The sequence below is a fragment of the Corvus moneduloides genome, chromosome 2 (genome assembly GCF_009650955.1).
Source record: "Corvus moneduloides isolate bCorMon1 chromosome 2, bCorMon1.pri, whole genome shotgun sequence".
NCBI classification, from domain to species: Eukaryota; Metazoa; Chordata; class Aves; order Passeriformes; family Corvidae; genus Corvus; species Corvus moneduloides.
In genome coordinates, this window is record NC_045477.1 from 27,145,924 (window position 1) to 27,166,528 (window position 20,605).

Sequence of the window (20,605 nt, forward strand, 5' to 3'; positions counted from 1 at the left end):
CTCTGTGTATAATTTACAAGCCTTCAAGTTCAGGAGCTGCTGCTCTGTGTCTCAAGCCCTTGATCACGATTCAGGGCTTCACCATGCTAGGGGATGTAACATACAGATCAAAAGGACTCAGCCTTAAAAACCCTTGTGCTGAACAAAGTGGGGCCAGGAGAATACATTGTTAAGAAATGATGAAGCTGTTCCGTTCAGCTGTTTGCCCTCTGAACTCCCTGCCTGTTGAGTACAGTAGTTTTATAATTTTCTTTCCTCACATGATATTTCTTTCCTCACATCCCACCCAAGTATTTCGTATTTCTGGGGGGAGTTTTGAGGGTTTAGAATTTTAACTCTACAGGACTGGTTACTCTTCCTATACTAGATACCCACATACAGTTGTATCTTTTGCAGGTGGGTTTTTGGATTTTAAGACCCAAGAACATTAACTTCAAAATGGACCTTTTTTCCTCCCCTTTCTCCTTTCTCCTTTTTTTCCTCCTTTCTCCTTTTTTAAAACTCACAGTGGCTTCAGTTTTGCCTCCAGATGTGGAAATCTGAAAGGTCCTGAACCTCCTGTAGTGTGTGCTGGAGCAGCCTTCCTTCTCTTTCTGAGCAGCCGCCCCTCACATGATGTGACATTTTCTTTCCAGCTGAGAGTGGAGCCCCCCCCCTTCAGCCTCCCTCATTTTTGGCCTTCCAGCACTGTCGGCATCTGTGCGAGCTAATGCTGCCCAGATCCTTCTCCAAGGGGCACCGAGGGCTGGCACGCAGAAGCAGAGCCCCCAGGCTATATCTCTGAAACCCAAGAAACCTCAAATGCATTGTGTTTCCGTAAATGCTCCTCAGCTGACTGGGCTGTGGGGAGTTTCTGCTCTCCTCAACCCTTGCCTCTCCTTTGGGAATGGGAGGCGCAGGTTGTAAATGAATTTTCTGACTGCCCCGTGCAGAAATGGCTCTGACATCAGAATGTGAGGGAACCACAACCACCACATGAGGCGAGGGGGGCCCAGCCTGACTGACGAGGGGCCCCGAGCCGGGGCCATGCTTGGGCTGGCACTTCCCTCGCCACAGCCTGGTGAGGGCAAGATGTCACCACAGCCTGGTGAGGGTGAGATGTCACCACAGCCTGGTGAGGGTGAGATGTCACCACCCCGCTGGGCCATGGCAGCTTTCCTCAGGACTGTGTTACTGGCAGGTAATGGCCGTGGAGCAGGGTGGAGCCCTCAGGGTGCCCTGCGGTTTGGCTTTGTTTTAGAGTACACTACAACGCCATTACAACTCCATTGTCGCTAAATGCAATCCGCTTGTTGCAAAACATGGAATATGTAATATTTTCCCAAGAAAGGATGCTCTTTAATGTTTGATCTTTGTATACTTTCAAGCTTGATCAACAAGAAGGGAGATTTAATCCACGAAACAGAGAGCAGCTAAGAAGTAAGCTCTAAGTGATGTCCAGGGGATAGAAATCTAATTACCAACAATTGGTAGAATTGTTGGCCTTGTCAAGGTTTAGGCCTTGATGTTTAGGTTTAGGCCTTGACATGCTTCTGTGATCTTAGAGCTGGGGGGAGGTTAACAAAGCTTGGGAAGAAGGATGCCCACTGATAGTGGACACAAAGAATGCAGAATTTACAGAATGCAGACACAAGCCCCTGCTATCTCGAAAGCTTTTGGGCATTAGGTACAACATTTTGTGTTTTCCCGAAGCCTCAACTTAGAAGCAGTTGAGAGGGCAAAAATATTTCTCATCATCTCTGGTGGCAGAGAAGGAGAAGCCAGGAAGGAAGGGTTGCACCCTGAGCTGAGGTCTGTCATGCTGAGTGCCCCCACAAGGTCCCATGTTACTTCCTCAGTCAGCTTCAGGTTTGGGGAGAATTGCAGGAGCAGCTCTCGATCTCAGATGCAGTCATTATTTTGAAGGATAAGGCTGTGTGTATGTTGTGAATGTACATCAAGCTAAAATTCCAGCTCTTGAAACGAGCTTGACAAATGGAGCATTGAAAATATAATAGGTTTCTGTTTGCTTATTTTTGAGATACTTGTTTTCATGAGATAAGCAGTTAATAGTTCGAAGCACATGTAGCAGAGAAAATGTCTTTGAGCAGTCACAGATTGAATTTATTTTGCCTGTCAGTCCTTTTGTATTGAGTTCTTGACAGTGTTTAGCATAGGAGTGAGAGATGTGATGTTGAAAATAGGGTATTTCGAAGAATAATATGAAATATTCATTGTAAGTGAATTCTAAACTCAGTGAAAGGCAGTTTTTGTGCTTGAAATTTGAATCGGAGAGCTGTCTTGTCCTGACTGTGGAACAGAAATAATCCAAAAGAATCACATGCCAGAACTAGCCACCACTGCTTGGATTTTAGATGCTGAGTATTTGCAGCTAGTTGCTTAAGAGCAATCTAAAATGAAAATGGAATGAAGGTGACATTACAAAACATAGCTGAGACAAATGGATTTCCTTTAACCTACAATTTAAAAGCCATCTGATAATTCTATACCAGTGCATAAATGTAAAAAAAAAAATCACTCCTGCAAATTACTCTTTAATCAGGTACGAGGACTGAATGTTACACATAGAGTTTTCTGTATGACCAATGTTTTTAACTGAGACTAGTAATGCAAGCTTAGGGAACAATCCTAAAATGTTTTCCATGTTTCCTTATGTAATAAGTTATGCTCAGATATCTGAAAAATAATAATAGTCTAGTCTGCAGGAGTTCCTAAGCATAAAAACTAAAAAAAAAAAACGTCCTTGCAGTGGCAGCTTGGACTGGACTGCATGGAACTCCTAAATTTAGGTAGGGTGGCTGAACTGGAGGAGAGCAGGAATTCCTGTTACAGAGACAGAATGTCCCAACTATGGCACCACTTTCTTCTGTGGAAGACAGAAACTGCTGCTGCCTTTGCACCTATATGAACATAGAGCAAGACAGTCTGGAGATCTCACTGCCTGGCTTTGCATGCAGCTTGTGTGCACAGCAGGAGCTCAGTTCGTCATGAATGCCTTCAGCCTTCACTGCAGTGTATTTTTTGAGCTATTCATCCATAAGGCTGGGATAAGGTGGGACAGAATCCTTCCAGTGGTTAATTCACTTAGGGAATTGCTACTTAATAAATAGGCAGGGTAGCTCTTCTGAACTAACACTCACCCGGTGAATTGCACATTAAAGTACTGAGGCTTGTCCAGCAACCTACAGCAGCATGTCACAAGGTGTACCCACAACAAATATTGCAGTCCTGGAAAATCTTCAATTAGAGCCTAATAATGATTACAGCCTTTTTTGAAAGCACATCTGGATTTTGCTAAGCTCTGCCCACCTTCAGCAAAAGTCTGTCCATTCATTGGAGGGCTTGTGTTCTGTTTCAATGTTCTTTTCTTTTTTTTACCCTGAGTTAACCAGAACTTGGCTTTGATCCTTTAAATCCTTCTCCCTATCAATTCAGCAACCACAGAGGCAGTTTATTACTGAAAAGAAATCTAAGAATCAGTTTTGGCCAGCATTGTCTTGGAAAGTTCATTTTATTAACATGGTTTTGGTTTTATTTCAAAAACACTTTGACAAGCACTGACATTTTTGGAACCAGTAAAGCACAAGAGACTTACTCCTAAAGGCCTAAGCTTTGCATTTTTCTGCAGCAAACAATGTGATGTGCTACTACGGTAAATTCAATTCAAGCCACTGACTGAAAGGAAATAAGTACTGAACACTGTCTTTTTTTCCCTTTCATTTTCTAAAATATGTTTTGTGTGAATGTTAGTGCTTGTGAGATACACTTCCTTAACTACTCTTCGCTTATTTGCTTTTTATCTATAGTGAAGGTGACAGATCTATCAGTGCTGGCAACATAAACTTTCCTCGCACGCCTGCTTTTATTGCTCAGCTTTGACCTAAAGCAGCTACCTCTTGACTTTTTGCTGAGATTTGCCAACAAGTGTCCCAGCTGTGTGTTTTGCATTAATATCCATCCAACTGAGAGTTCAACTAAGATCACCTACTTCATTTAAAAAGAAATACTGGGAAATACGCGAACCCTTGGTTTTTTGGTGGTTTTTTTTTTGTTGTTGTTGTTGTTGTTTTTTGGTTTTTTTTTGTTGTTGCTGCTTTTCTTTAAGGCAAGCTGAAAGAGAATTTCTGGTCTCCAAGCTACATAAAGACTCTTTTTCTGATACTATGCATTCACTGGAACTCTTATGTGTGGTGGGAAGAACGGAAGGGCAGAACAGAGGTGAGTTATATGCTGGCATAAGCAGACTTGACAGCTAGATTTCTTTAGTGGTAAACTGATTATCTTTGGTTTGTGTGTCCCTGGGGTTGTGCCACCTTCCATTCTGTCCCTTTGAAAACTATGTCAAGTAAGAGAGAGGCAAAGTAAGCACCTCCATTTCAGAGAGTATGTATTACATACATGTGTTGTTGCTTCATATAATAAGAGTGGGTTTTGTTAGAAACTTGCAATTTTCAGTTGCAATTTTCAGTTGCAAAAATGGTCAAATGCTTTGCTTGAAGTTCCCTATGCAAATCCACAGTGTGCTACTGTCAACTTCTTACTTTCAGAGTGAAGAATGCTGCATTATGTTGGTCTGGAAAGAGTGGTTGCTTTTTTAGTTAGCAGGAAACATGTGGTGCAGATGTTTCAAAGTTCTGGCTTTTAATATACCTTTGATATCTACTATGTCAAGCTGTTAGTTTTGACTCATTCTCCCTTTAATGGGGTAGGTTTTATGTATCCTATATGTTGCCATGATAGATTCCTAGGAGCTGAAGTAAACTGGCATAGCTGATCCAGGAGTTTGTGGTTTTTAGTGCTGTGGATATTTATTTAAAACAAAAACTCTTTCTTAAGTTTGCAGTACGTTTTTTTTTTTTCATCTCAGCTTTATTTCAAAGTGACTGCATAAATTGTATGACCTGTTTCTCCAGTTGTATAACCAGGTTACATAGGCCTTTTCCTACACGAATGGAAACGAATAGAAAAAGACGTTCCTTTTCTAACTTGTTCTGTGGTGGGGTTTTCTGTTAGTTTTGCTTTGGTTTTTTTTTGAAGGTTGGAGTGTTCTTTTTGGTACTCTTTACTTCTTACTTGCAAATGTGAAGTTCACAGAAGCTGACATTCTGAAGTGTTACACTTCAGGATTGCCAAGAATATTTGCATTAACTGCCCAGATATCTCTAAACTGAGTGCAATGAACACACACACACACACTTTTCCTGAAGAGGTGGAAACAGCAAGGTGTGCATATGATGCAGAACAGAACAAATCTCTAACTGTGTAGAATTATGAATGGCATAGCTGCTAGCATGCTTCTCAAATCCAAAGTGGGAAGTTTCTTACCTACCAGGAAGTCCGTATTATTTTTGAGTGCCCTCATGTTGAACTCAGTGTGGTTGTTGATGAGACCCCATAAAGAATGATGTCCACAGACGTGCACAGACACCACAGTCATCAGTTAACCACAGGCTCCCCGCACTGGGAATAGAACCTCAGACCTTCGCCTCCGCAAACACAGCTGCTCATCTGGCCTGGGCTTTGTAGCCAGCAGAGGGAACTGATAAACACTCTCATAGGGCTGCTTTCTGTGTTTTTTCAAACCAAGAGAGGGCACTGATTCTCACTCCTTTTGAAAAGGGTCCATTTAATGTCACCCCTCAACAGTTTTACCTGCCATTCAGGAAGCAACAAACTTATATTGATCTTGCTTTTGCTGTAAAATATGGACTTGCATGAAGTTCTAATCACCTAAAAATGTCCCAAGACTGAATAGTGGTATTAATTCCCTGCAGTGCAATTATGAGACATTAAATTCATTACACATCAAGACAATTACAGAAACACATCCAACATTTCAGGAGTGCAGGGAGAGCAAGCATAGTTGTTTACTGGTAAGTACAGAGAATAGGCACAGTTATTGCTCAAGACCCACAAAAGGCTTCAGAACCAGGACTCATCGTTATCTTTTTGAACATATACAGCTCCACAACTTTCGCTGGGATTTCTGTTTGCAGAGGGAAAGCCACAAAAAAGGCAACAACACTTACACAAAACTCTAGAAAGTGTAAGTGGCAAAAATAAGAAACCTTTGTACAGTTAAGTACAGCTGTTTGCTGTTTTTTTAACAGGAAGAACAAACCACCCCTAATGTTTTTGTCTTGTCTTGTTCCTCACTACACCACCTCCACTGAACCATTGCTCTTTTAGAAATATGACAGTAGTGAAAATTAAGAATTATCTCCCTGTAGAAGGAAAGAACCCACAGCTTACAAAAATCAGATCAGTCAGATGTTGCCCATAATTTCTGGTCCATAGCAGTGGATCTCTGCTTCCTCAGCCTGCCAAGAGTGGGTTGGTCTCCTTTAACCACAGAGTGTAAGAAAGAGATGAGCATTTGTTTATTTGTTCAGTTGTTTATTTACTCCATCCAAGAACGATTTATTTGTAAATCCTGTTAAGGTGTTTGTAAAGGGTCTCAGAAGTTTGAAAGTGTTAGGAGTAAATGCCCTTTCTCAAGATTTGTCACTGGAATGTTCAGCCCTAAAAAGTCATGCAAAGACAGAGCAGCTACAAAGGGGTGGACTTCATAAGGCTGAATACAAAATGAAGTATGGGATTAAAGTGCTGGCCTGGAAACCAGAGGAGCTAAATCTGACACTACCATGAATTTTCACTGTGACCATGAGTAAAATATTTTATATATTTAGTGACAGCATGGCCAGGAGAGAACATAATCTCACCCTACAGAGAGGTGTGAAAACAAATTCCTGTAGGTAAGAATTTCTCACAAGCAGTGGTAGTGGCAGAACTATGCATAGATAAGCAGACAGCGATACGTTTATCCTCTGTTTCTATGTATCTAGTCTAGCACTTTAGACAGCACTGGGAGTTACACTAGTGGCTTAAGTAGATATTACTGCCCTAAATAAACACCTAAAAAACCTAAGCATAACTGCCAGGAAAAGTGGCTTAGCATCCCTGCTTAACACTTAACTGGTCTGTGGCTGAAAAAATTAATATAGTCTCTTTATAATTTTTAAATGTTATGATCATTACTCAAAAATTCTGAATTCCTTGTTCTCCCAGTGAGTCCCCTTTTCTTCCTTTAATTCAGGCTGCAGCATTACTTTTAAATTGCAGTATTTTTATTTTAATATCAGTGTGCTTTGATCTTGTAAAAATGAGTTTCAGATCAGCACAGAGCTCAATAAATGCCTTCCTTGTCATCTGAGTTCTCTTGGAGACCTGCTGGGTGCAGTTTCCCTTCATCCCCTGCTGCAAAGTGATGCTAAGCTGAATTATCTACTCAGCCTAAGAAAGAAATTGCTCAGAGGAGATTCTGCTCTAAATTAGATTAATTGCTTTGAATAGAGTTTTCTTAATACGTCCTGCAATCCATTTTTCAAATGCCAAAACATTACGTTTCACAGCAGGCTTTAATAAAAGGTATTTTGTTATATACACATTTCCTGTGGCAAATGCATTATTTATTTTTTTTCCCACGAAATCTTTTCTATTAAAATTCTTGATTTATCCAACAGAGTAAAATTCTGTGTGAACAAATGAGATTTTACTGCCGCACTGTAGACCTAAATTCTGTATGCATTGAACTTATAATCACATATCTGTGTTTTGGAACGGGTGTTTTTGGAAAGGGGAGGTTTGCTGTAAAAATCAGATGTTAACTAAGAAATAAAATTTTTTAGGTCAGAGTTAGTGCCAGTTATGAGGAAAACCATTGGGCTCTATTCCTGTCTTCCATGGGCAATTGATATGAACTACCTGGATGTAAAAACAGCTTGACTGTAAGTTTGCTATAGAAAGCACTGTACTTTGTTTTTTGAATAGTTCAATTTATTTGGGTTTTGGATTTTTGTTGTTTGGGTTTTTTTAAAGATACTTATGTAATCTTGCAGGCAAGTAGCTGAAGGCAATGTTTTCCTTTCCCCACTAGTTAGAATAGATAGCATATAAAATACAAAAAAAAATCTTAGATACAGTATGCAGAAAAGGCTACTTTGAGCAGAGTTCTGCTGTTATACAGTGCTATAGCTTAAAATATTGCAGCTAATGTGAGTACAGTTAGATGTGGACGTAATTCTTTTTTAGAGAAGACTTTCTATTTTTAAAGACCAAAAAAGGCAATTAGACATTAAGAAGATAATATCACTATTTAACTGAAGAATGTATTATGTATTTACAGTGTTAACTGCTTGCTTTTGGTAGCTCATGCTTTCCTTCCTCTCTGAGCACTGGAGAGAGGCATTCTAGGATTAGGATTTCTGTGGTGGAATTTCTTTAAACAGGTGACTGACTGTGTGTTAAAAGTGCACTGACTCACACAACGTAAGAAACTGCTACTGGTCAGTAATAGATTCATCTCTGTGAGGATGGATAGATGCACAGATGGGAATGCTAATACAGTTTTGAAACCACTTTTAAATGTTTTAACTGTTCAGTAGCTATCTCTGAGGCACTTAACTATTCCTTCCTCTAATGCTAGAAATGCCTATCTAGGAATACTGTAGATAAAATATAAACAAGCTGATCTAAAAGTTTCATAGAGACACAAGGTCTGTGTGAACAGAACTTTGCTTGTAAAATACGTACTTTAAGCATATTTGGTACCAGATAATGAATTCCATCAGTCTTATTACTGTGCTTCTGTGAGGGCTTAAGTTCCATCACACTTTTTTTAAAGGCAGTGAAACCTGTGAAGATGCACTTCAGTCCCATGATTGTCTCAACCTGGCTAGTAAATGGTATTAGCAATAAAACCCAGCTCCTTCCTTAAATTAGCACTAAGCATTGTCTTTTTCTCAAACAGAATTTAAGGAAGCTTTACAGTGATACTTTTTTGATAACTTTGACTGGACTGAGAAGGAGACTATTAAGAGGGATAATAAATTGTTATAATTGGTCTGGATATACTAATCTCTTCAAAATCAATCAGAAAGGGAGAGAAGACCTTTTCCCAGCCACAGTGTTTCCCAGTGAGATCTGTTTTTATTTCATTGCTAAAACAACAGACTGTTACTAACTTAAATGTCAGATGACACTACATCTGAAAAAAAAAAAAAGGCGGGGGGGAGCCAGCACCACCCAGCAAGGCAGTGCTAGAGTTCACATTAAGACTTCCTCACAATAGCTGGTTAGAACAGAAACCTGAAGTAGCAGTAATCTTACCTTGAGTACACAAGATCCAAGGAGAGAAGATCACTGGCTCAAAACAGTGGAGGACTGAGAAAGTGCTCTGATCTGCTGCTGGTAGCATGCACTTGGCTTTTATGTGCAGGTGGGAGGAGCTGCTCCCTACGGTAGGTGGGCAGTGAGGATAGCAGGCAGACAGCCTTCAGAAGGCATTGTAGAGTAGGTTTTTGCTCTTTGGGGACAGACAGAGGGAGGAAAAGCAAGCTGGATGGCATTTACATGAGAAATAGTGTTGGATGTATTTGCTGGTTGGGTTGTTTTTTTTCTGTAAATCTGTAGTTAGCTAAAGATTTTCTACTGTATTTATTTTTCTAATTCTGAATCTCTGAATTATTCCAGTTGTAGTTACAATGTTACTAGGTCTCACTTTGTCCTTTGGAAGGATTTTTGTAGCAGTGAGATACTAATGCAAAGTCTTTATCAGAAAGGTCAGTGTTAAAAGGCATAGCTATGAAGAATCAGCCCCTTGATCTTTGAAGTTGTCTGTTTTCTCAGGGATTGAACTTCCTTTATATTCCAAATGTCTACTGCATCTCAGCTCCGGAACCCTCCTAAGTTTCTTTTTTGCTGAGCCACACAGCTTTTTCTTGACACAGCTGTAACATGTTCCATCTACACACTGACTTTCTAGCAGTTTAGTTCAGAGCAGTTTTATTGTTCACTGTGTTTGAGTTCTAAACAATTTTCCCAACTGGTATTCTCAAAAGGCAAATGTAGCCAAAAAGACAAACCAGTAGGAATATGCATTCCTGGTGGTTTCTGTGTAAAATCATTCATTGTTCATTTTAACTCATTCATTGCTTTCCACTCAGAAGAGTTGATGGCACAAATTCCAGACACTGGCTCCTGCAGGTGAAACAGTTGTACCCATCTCAAATACACTAATTCTCTATTTCCACATCTTTCTGCATGAGGCATCTGGGCCTGCATTATTTTCCATAATACACGAGTAAATCCTGTGTCATATTGGAACATGTAGTGAGTGGAGAAAGCTGGAAAGATAGAACAGGAAGGGGGGAGCAGTAGTGTGCAATTAAGGGAGATTCTAGAAGTGCATCCTGACTTAAAATCTGGGAAGGACCAGGCAGAAAAATGAATGAGTATCTTAGTTACAGAGTTGAGATAAGTGAGTTTGTTGCAGAGCTTGTGGAGATGAGATATGATATCTACTGCATCTTTCACAAAAGGGCCAAACTGATAACTGGTTAAGGAGTTATACTTTTTTTTTTTTTAATTAAAATAAGCAGTACTGAGTGAGTTGATCAGAATATTCTTAGTTACATACGACTTGATTTGGTCCTGTCTTTTTAGAAAAAGGCTTACAAGTCAAGCACCCATCAACTTGGATGACAGTGTTATGTAACAAAAGAAGCTGCATAACCGTGGTGATGTAGCCTCTGCGATTTGGAATCATCAAGCTGAAAAGGATTGGTTAAATTGCTAGTATTTCTCACAGGTATTGATTTGCTGTTCGCTAGGGCATTTTCTACATTATTGCAACTAATTGGGAAAAGAATTCATGTTATTTTGTTATTTCTGCAGCACTCAAAGTATTTTTACAGTTCTCATTAAGGAATGAGTTTCTGCTGTGAAGAGATTACAGCATGCTTTTAGGAAGGCTACAAGAAGTAATTAAAACATGGGAATAGGGAAAGAAAGGGTACCACTCACTGCAATAAGCTTATGTAATTAGTTCAGTTATGGCACCTGGTAGTGGTTCAACTGACTAACTGATGTACATAAAGCGGAATTCTACTCAGCTAGCATCTAAATAATCAGATGATTTTGTACTTGGACAAATCTAGGTTGAGAATTTTCAGAAATTAGAGAGTAAATAGGTACCCATGTCCTTATGTGATGATTAAACTGCTCTGCTCTCTCAAAATTGCTCAGCTTTCTGTAGGCCCCTTCTAAAAATCAGTGCATACTTCTATAAACTCCATACCTTCAAGAGATCAAGTTCTCTTTTTTATTTTCTTGGGAAGAAAAGTTTAAATGTAAAGGACTAGCTGTATGTTGATATATTCTTGTTTGTTTTTTTAACTCCTGACCATAAGCTGCAGGTGCTAAGCACCACTTCAATTCTCAGAAGTGAGTCAGTACTCTTCCCTACTCCATGGGTTGTGTGCACTGATCACGTGTCCTACTGTACTGCAGACTCAAGGATAGCCTTATCTTTTAATACTTCTAGAAGAGAATAATTAAAGAAGTTTTCCTTATCTCCTTCCTTTGGGAACTCTTAAAGCACTTTACAAGTGTTTAATAGACCTACCAACACGTAACATGGATAGAAAGTATTAGACCTATATTAATGATTATTAAAGCACCATCATGATGCAATTATATGGAGGATTACCTGATGAGGTTACAACATTATGCAGAGACTTCATAGAATTAATAATATTAATTCTCTGAGTTGGAAGGGACACACAAGGATCATCAAAGACCTACTCCTGGCCCCACACTCCCAAGAGTCACACCATGTACCTGAGAGCATTGTCCACACACTCCTTTAGCTCTGGCAGGCTTGGTGCTGTGACCACTCCTTGCGGAGCCTGTTCCAGTGCCCAACGACCCTCTGGGTGAAGAACCTTTTCCTAATACCCAACCGGAACCTCCCCTGACAAACTTCAGGCCATTCCCTCAGGCCCTGTCACTGCTCACCACAGAGAAGAGACCAGTTCCTTCCCCTGCACTTGCCGTCGTGAGAAAACTCCCCTCGGTCTTCTCCAGGCTGAACAGACCAAGTGACCTCAGCCACTCCTCATATGGCTTCCCCTCAAGGCCCTTCACCGCTTCATTACCCTCCTCTGGAAGCTCTCTAACAGCTTTATATCCTTCTGATATTGTGGCACCCAAAGCTGCCCCCAGCACTCGAGGTGAGGCCGCCCCAGTGCAGAGCAGAGCAGGACAATCCCCTCCCTTGCCCGGCTGGCGATGCTGTGCCTGATGCCCCCCAGGACAGGGTTGGCCCTCCTGGCTGCCAGGGCACTGCTGACTCAGGTTCAGCTTTCCATTGACCAGGACCCCAGGGATCCCTTTCCACAGGGCTGCTTTCCAGCTTCTTGTTCCCCAGTCTGTATACACAGCCATGGTTGCCCTGTCCCAGGGCCTGTGGGTTTCTGGTCCCTGCAACACTTATCTTCTGTAATGAGACTTGTAGTAGATGAAACTTCACCAAAATATCCGTGAGAAATTTGAATTAGGTCATCATATGATCAACTAGATTTCAGGGCACACTGCAAGGCTGGACAGTAAATTCAATGTGGACACATGGCAGGAAAGGTTGTCATGTTCCTATGACCAGGAGTGATGTCCAAACATTCAGTTTCCAGCTGCCTTTTAAAAATAAATACTTTTTCAAGAAGATCCTTCAGTGCTTTAGCCCTCTTGCTTCATTCTTGCTTCAGTATATCTGGATTGGTTTGCCATGAGCTTCAAAGAATTGTTTGAGGTGGCCTGTCCTTTCCAAAATCTGTATCAGGTACTTGCTTTACTTGATGGTAGGGCTATACCCATAGTGCAGAACAGAACTGTTAGAAAGGGAATTAATGAAGTACTCAAACTTGGTTAGATGGTTTTATCACACTTTTGAGAACACTGCACATTTTCTTTTCAATGTGTCTTCTAATAAATTTGTTTAGTAATAGTGTCTTCTATGAAATAAAATCAGTTCTGGCATACAAAATGTATGGCAAAGAGCAATTGTTAATATCATCCTTAAGAGACGGGTTAAAACTATAGCTGTACAACTGACATGCATTTCACTCTAGGTCTTTTAAAAGGAGATAAGCCAAAATTCCTGCATTTGTTCCATAAAGGAATTGATTACTCTCAGTTTGCCCTGAATGTGACAGAGCTGAAATAATGTGGCCTAGTGTGTTGGCAGTGGAAAGAATCACCATGGGTAGATTGGGAGGTTGAACCTTTGGAAATAAATGGCCATTTATGTAGCATCACAGCAGTAGCTCGGGTAGGTGGCTACTTGCTGCTTGACAATATTATCAGAGGAGGAGGGTCCCCAAACAGTTGGATAACATGGTGATGGCAGAAGATAAGCTATCAAGATCAAGGTGTCAACGTTGTTTTTAAACACAACCCAAAAAAGTATTAGGAGACCTCCTAATATAAAGTGAGATAACATAGGCAATAGCAACTTGTGAGGTAAAAGTTAAAACTTCCAAATTTCAGCTGTAAATGTAAAAAATTTGTGATTCAAGGAAGAGGAAAACATTTCAGAGTTTTGTTTTGATGGTTGTTAATATAAAAACATTTTTTCTGAACAGCCTAAATTTCTGTTACCCTATGCAACCCTCATGTAAATATATTCTTCTTTGCATCTTATTTGACTGTGGGACTGTAGGACCACAGACACACACAATGTCTCCATTTCACCAGTGGTATATTTTATTAACCTGTGGTTTCAGGCAGCGTTCTGTCCTCTGTCATGCTTCCCATCATTGTAAGTTTTATTCAAAGTCTTTCCAGCAAGTTTGCCTTTTAAAGAATTAAATGTGACAGTATTGCAGTTTTTATAGAGTATTGTTGGCTGGTGGTTTTTATTTTAATAGTAGATTCATATACTTAGAGGAGACAGTAATGGGAGAGAGTGAACAGTTCTCAAAAGTTTTCTCTGCATGATACTGAGAATCTGTCTGATATTGCCTTTCAGATTTTTATCTGTAGATGAGTGCCCGTTGGATGGTCTGGCTACAAAACCACTGTATGCCATCCAGTGTAGGATACAGAATCAGGATACATTCTGAAAATGCAGATCTTGCATTGTAGATGAGCATACACCCAGGGCCTGGCTGCATGTGGAGGAAGCACATGTCTACCTCAAACAGTGTTTACTCCAGTATTACAAGGTTCATTCTTTAGCACATAATCTGATAGAGGCAGAATTGAAAAAAGAAAGAGAAGAGAATTGATACAGACCATACTGTAGCTGTAACTAATGCCATTTTGGATGTCTTCTGTTATGTCCACCAGTGAAAGGGAATACAGCCCAAAGCTGTTAGTATCAGTTCAATCAATCCAGCCTACGAATGCATCATTTATCTGCTATATTTACTAAATTCCTTTGTCTGTGTGTCAGCTCTGGAATTTCCACTGGGATTCTCTAGCTGATGTTGATGCTTGCCATACCAAAACGGAAAATAAAGATAACATATTTTTTTAATGGAGCAATTCTTTGCAGTGTTAACTTAAAGACTGGCAGTTTTTCTGGAAGGTGTATGATACAGCATTGGCCAAATTGAACACAGAAAAGCTGTGAGCTCACTGACTGGGGAAGCAATTCTGCTAAAACTGGGAGAGTCTTGCTAGACAGCAAACTGAATGTGAGCCAGTTTGTGGCTCCTGTAATAACAGGAGCACAGCTGGTAGCTTGGGAAAGCGATTATCCCCCTCTACTCAGCACTTACTAGGCCATTTTTAGAAGACCGTGTCCAGTGTTGATCCTCCTGGTGCAAGGAAGATGCCAGTGAACTGGGTCAGGGTAAGTGGGGGGCCACTGACGTCATCTCCGGGGCTGCTGCACATGCTCTTGGAAGCAAGGCTGCAGGAATGGGGCTCATCCAGCCTGGCAACAGTTGGGTTTGGGGGTCTGTCAAGCAGCAGCCTCCAGTACCCATGGGGAGGTTATTAAGAAGGTGGAGACAGGCTCTTCATGGTGGTGGAAGGACAATTGACAGCAGGCCTAAGATGAAAGAAAGGAGGGTGTGTCTGGATACAAGGAAAAGCTTCTTCCCTTTAAAAGCAATCAGACAGTGGAACTGGTTGTTGGTGAAGCTATGCAGGCTCCATCTTTGGAGGCTTTCAAGAGCCAAGTGGATAAACCTTGAGCAGCCTGGTCTGGCTTCATGACTGACCCTTCTTCAAGCAGGGATTGATTCAATTAAAGATCTTCTAAGATTCCTAATTATGCTGCTGTACAAAGACACTGAGAAAGTTTCCACTCAGGTGATATTGTACAAGAGTTCAGATTAGATGTGTGTCAGTTCAGAGACTGGGACACTGGCCCAGAGGATGAGCAAAGCATAAATTGTCCCTGTATTCAAATCTAGGGTTTGTCCATTCCTGAGAAGTAACAAGATAAAACACGGAAGTCATAACCTTTAACACATGATTGGGGATTAAATAAGACTTGTCTTCAGTTCCACCAGAATGTGCTTGGTGGCAGTGTTATGCATTCTGTGTGTGCATTTTGAGTATTTTTCTTTTAAATAAGCTTCCTGAAATTTTATTTAATGAAGCCAAGTGGCACACATTTTGTCTGTAATATATGTTCTTTTAAAACTTTCTGCCAAAAGATTGTATAGGGTTTGGGTTTTTTTATTATTTTAGAAAGATAATTTGTGCCCTGTTTCAAATGAAATATAGCATCCTTGGGAAAATACATTTATGATCAAAGGAAATACTTGACTCAGTGACACTGAAGTTAAAAAGGGAGTCAAGCAGAACTTGAATAAAAATGTTCATGTTTTCTAATCCATCTCTACCACATGGGTCTTATGCCTTATCTCACAGATATTGCTCACTTTGTAACTACACAATTACTGAATTTTGAAATAATACACTATTTTGATATCCTAGTTACATCATTAATAAATTATTTTCCCTTCTGCACAAAAAAAAAGCCGTATAGAGACAGAATTAAATTTTTCATATTCATTAATGCTCAAACTGCCTAATATGAGAAAATCACTAAACCATAGCAATTTAATTCCAAACATCATAACCATTTTTTTCTTCAGGACTGGGAAAAACATAGTTTCATTGCATATTTAGTCACTGGCAAAAATAGATCTTATAGCAACAGCCCTAATTTTCTTCAAATTGCATCAAATTTTAGTGTTGGGGGAGACACAGTACTTTTTATTCTAACTCCTGAGAGTGTGGTGTGAAGGAAGCAGGCCAGCTTCTGCTCTCAGTTGTCCTGTGGAAAAATAGGAGCTTGAGCAGAGACATGGTTGGCAATGCTCACAGATTCTGGTAGAGTTGCTTTTCAATCCTTCATTCTATTTCAGTCTTCTTCCTTTGCTGTAATAGATCAGAGCATGGCCTTTGGAGTGCTTAGCAGAGAGCCTGTCAGCTGAATGACATTTGCAAATCTTTCACCAGTTCCGTTATTTTTATTATATATTAAGTTGCAATCAGTTAAGTTGCAAGTTACTGATTTTGGTTCAGTGTTTCCATTGCTCTCTCTTAGAGACATTAAACAATGTTAACTTGTTCCCAAGAACCATAGGCTAAGTTCATGTAAGTGAAGGACTAACACAGGGTTTTTTTCCCCTACTTTAGTTTTCTTCCTGCCCTCCCACCCCCCCCTTTTTTTTTAAGAACGAAGTACTTTAGTGAACTTCTAAAAGAGCAGTCAACTCTGGAAACAAGTCCTCTGAGTTCATATTAGCAAGATGATGAAGAAGACATGAGTGCTCTGTCCAGCTTGTGTCTCTGATCTTTCACAGGAAGCCACTGAAATCATTGCTACTGGGCAGCAGCTACATGAAAAGAAGTTCTGATATGGATGAAAAGTTTCTCTGACATTGCTGGTGAACAGATACAACACCCACATAAATTTCAGTACTCTTAAGATTTTTCGAAGTGTTGGTTTATTACTGAGTAAGAAATTTGCTTGCCACCATGTTCACCAGGAGGAGAAAAGGAATAAAAAATGAATGCTTCATGACACATCAGCATTTCTACATGTATTCCCAAATGGATACTTTGATCTCGTCTTTTGCCATGGCATTTCATCTGGAAAAAACCCCTCTTTTCTTGTGAACATTCAAAACATTACCTTGAAACAGTTAATAGAAAATGGTCATTTCTATGTATTATATTCTGGACAAAGGCCTTTTCCTAACTGTAGAAATTCAGACAACTCTTTAAGTTCATAACAATTTCTTTGGTTTTATAAACTTGTCTCATTTTGCATAATGAATACATGCTCATACTGTTCATGTAGGTGGAGTCAGATCAGTATTTACTATTTTTATTTAATCTATCCAAAGCTTTAGGTAGCCTTAATTAATGCATTCAGTAATGTTAGACCAATGACAGGACAATAAGCTCACCACTTGCTTAACCAAGACCTTTTGCATTTAAGATGGTGCTAGTAAGCTTGTTTTTCACTTGTGTTCATCTCTTCAAGAGACTTCAGTGGCAACCAAGCAATGAACCTGCAGAAAGGATTTTCCAGTTTTCCTCATCTCCAATCCCCCTTTTGCCTAGATATTAAGAGGAACTTTGGTAAGAGGAAAGAACATTTCATGTTCTTTCACAGAATTTTTCTCCTACTGCGGACCAATTATATTAATGTCGGGGGGGTGAGGCATCCATAATTATCTTATCTTTTTAATAGCAGTGTGCTTCCACTGCCGGAGAGGGAGAGTAATGCATCTAGTACAGACCCTACATTCTCCTATGGGAGATACATAGACTTATGCTATTCTAACAATGTGTCTCTTTGCACTAGAATACTTTAAGACTCTTTATCAAACTGCTTGTAGTCCCATCTCCATGTCAGAACTCAGTGTTATAAATTTTTTAAAGTGTAGAGAACTTCACATTGTTTTATTTCTGTGAATGCTCAGTTCAGGGTTGTTTATTTTACCAAAGTACAAGGACTCTTCTAGCATCTGTCATTCATGCACTTGCAACAAGAAAAGGCAGGCTGAACTACTGAAGCTTTAGCTCTCAGCATAGTGTGTTATGTGAAAGCCTTTCTACTCCATCCAAATGCAAAGGCCCTTCATATCCTAAAGCATTTATTTCTATTTATGTTGGACTGGATGGAGTGAACAAGTGTTACTTCTTTTCAAGCAGTTAAATGTTTGTATGTTACTGTTAACATTTGAATAAGCTCTAAGCCAAAATCATTTTGTCCCATAGACATCAGATGAAGTTTATGTGAATTAAAGAAGCTTTTTATTTGTATATTTTTGGTTGGGTTTTCGTGTGTTGTGGTTTTTTCTGTTTTTCTAAATTGACGGAGTCAGTTCTCTGTAGCTCCATTAGGCTTCCCAGCAACAGTTCCAGAGTAATTCCTCCCAGAGATCTTCAGATATGAACTGGCTGTACACAGTTGACTGTAGAAGGAAGTAGTTTGTTTGGCAAGTCAGCTGCTGCTTGACAACTCTGCATATTCTTACCATGCAGCAAAGCTGAGGTAGCTCTGAACAAAGAACCACTCAGGGAAGAGAAATTTGGTGTAAAATGCTGACAAATGTGCTATCCTGCATGTCTGTGCCATGGTTTATCACAATTTTGCCTCATAAAATGTTGTCTAACCAGATATCCATTCCAGAGAAACTCTGGGGTAAGTCCTTTTTCACTTTTTGGTTTGGATAGTCAGTGGAAGTCAGAGATGCTGGAAATAACTTTCTCATAGGATTCTCTCTACTTCTCTGGTGCTGGAGGAAATACCATGACTGCATTCTTTCTCAGGCTGTTATGACGAGTAGTTTTGGATGAGGAGGACATTGTTATATGTACTTTGTTAATGATTTGGAACTATCAGCTGGTTTTTTCCATAATTTTTCTTTAAGAACATTTTCATATTAATTTGTTTGCGCAGTATTACAGAAGAAAGAAAATCACGACATAGTCATGTGCTGAGCTCTTCTTCTGTTGGCATCTCAAAGATAAGGCGAACTGGTGGAAGAACACAGAATCACAGAATGGCTTAGGTTTGAAAAGACCTCTGAGGTCATCAAGTCCAACCAGTACCCCAGCACTGCCAAGCCCACCACTAAACCCTGTGCCCAGGTGCCACATCTGCACATCTTTTAAGTACCTTCACGGATGGCAACTCAGCCTCTTCTCTGGGCAGCCTGTTCCAGGGCATGACAATCCTTTCCATGAAGATTTTTTTTCCTCATAACCGATCTAAACACATTTAAGGCACAATTTAAGGCCATTTCCTTTGATCCTATCACTAGTTACCTGAGAGAAAAGACCAACCCCTACCTCACTACACCCTTCTTTCAGGCAGTTGTTGAGAGTGATAAGGTCCTGCTGAGCCTCCTTTTCTCCAGACTAAACACCCCCAGTTCCCTCAGCCACTCCTCGTAAGGCTTGTTCTCCAGACTCTTCCTCAGCTCTATTGTCCTTCTCTGGATATGCTCCAGCACCTCAGCATCCTTCCTGAATTTAGGGACCCAGAACTGGACACAGAACTTGAGGTGTGGCCTCACCAGTGCCAAGCACAGAGGGACAATCACTACTCTGGTCCTGCTGGCCACACTATTCCTGATCCAGGCCAGGATGCCATTGCCCTTCTTGGCCACCTGAGCTCATGTTCAGCTGTTGTTGACCAGCACCCCCAGGTTCTTTTCCTCTGGGCAGCTTCCCAGCCACCCTTCTCCCAGTCTGTAGCATGGGGTTGTTCTGACCCAGGTGCAGGACCTGGAACTTCACCTTATTGAACCCCATACAACTGGTCTCAGCCAATCAATCCAGCCTATCCAAATCCCTCTGCAGAGCCTTCTTACCCTCCAGCAGATCAACACTCACTGACTTGGTGTTGTCTGTGAACTGACTGAGGGTACACTTGGATGTATTTTGAAAACACAGTCATGTTGCCTGAAGCAAAGGAAAGTTTTTAGTGTTTCTTTAATTATGGTAAACAACAGAAATCGAACTGGGATGAAATTGCAGGCAACTTGGAGGCTATGTAATGCACTCTTTTTTTAATGTAGTCTAGGTTTGTCACAATTTGCTTAAAATTGTTTTAAAGTTCTTACCACTTTTTGGCTTACACTCTGATTCTTAAACTCACTTCCTCTGCCCAGTAAAAAACATTTTATTTTTTTCTTCCCTCTATACTGCAGGTGGTGAACTAGTACAGTAACAGCAAAAACCACAGTGTGGTAAGAGCAAAAAGTGATTTCATTTATTTTTTCATGGTGTTCAGTTCATGAGGACCAGTTTCCATCAGGTCTTTCCAAGCTGTGTCTCTGTAGGCCAACTTTATGATTCTGGAACAGCAAATTTCAGGGTGAAGTTCATGAGAACTAGCGAAGAGGTGGACTTGATCAAAGCTTCTGACTATGGAATAATCCACAGAGGGAGACAAGACAGAGCCAACGTCAGATAACACTCCAGAAATTTGCTGATCCTGGGGTTTTTTTCATAATTTTTTTTAAGAGTTTACAACTTTCCAAAATTGCAGCTTGAGGATTCAAATACGGCTTTACTTCAGAGATGTCTTATTAATTTCTTTTCTTATTAGGGAGAACTTTGTGCTCTTTTTTGTTGGGGGTTATTTTTGTAAATAAGATCCCTACGATGGGTCATAGTCCCATTGTTGAAGTTGCTAAAATTTTGGTAAACTTTGCTAACAAATTTATTGATCTCTTACATTAAAAAAACTCCCTAAAAAATACTAGAAGGGCAAATTTTGGAA

General features: G+C 40.2%; 1 protein-coding gene across 3 annotated transcripts in view; it reads right to left on the reverse strand.

Annotated features, from left to right (window-relative positions):
- Positions 1 to 20,605, reverse strand: part of COL8A1 (collagen type VIII alpha 1 chain) — a 123,834-nt gene that overhangs the window by 76,806 nt on the left and 26,423 nt on the right. For 2 of the 3 annotated variants that reach the window (XM_032098605.1, XM_032098607.1), the window contains exon 1: positions 9,169 to 9,277. The exons of the other annotated variant lie outside the window; for it this stretch is intronic. The gene's annotated coding sequence lies outside the window, so the exon portion shown is untranslated. Of the gene's footprint in view, positions 1 to 9,168; positions 9,278 to 20,605 lie in introns of those variants that run through there. 3 annotated transcript variants of the gene reach the window in all.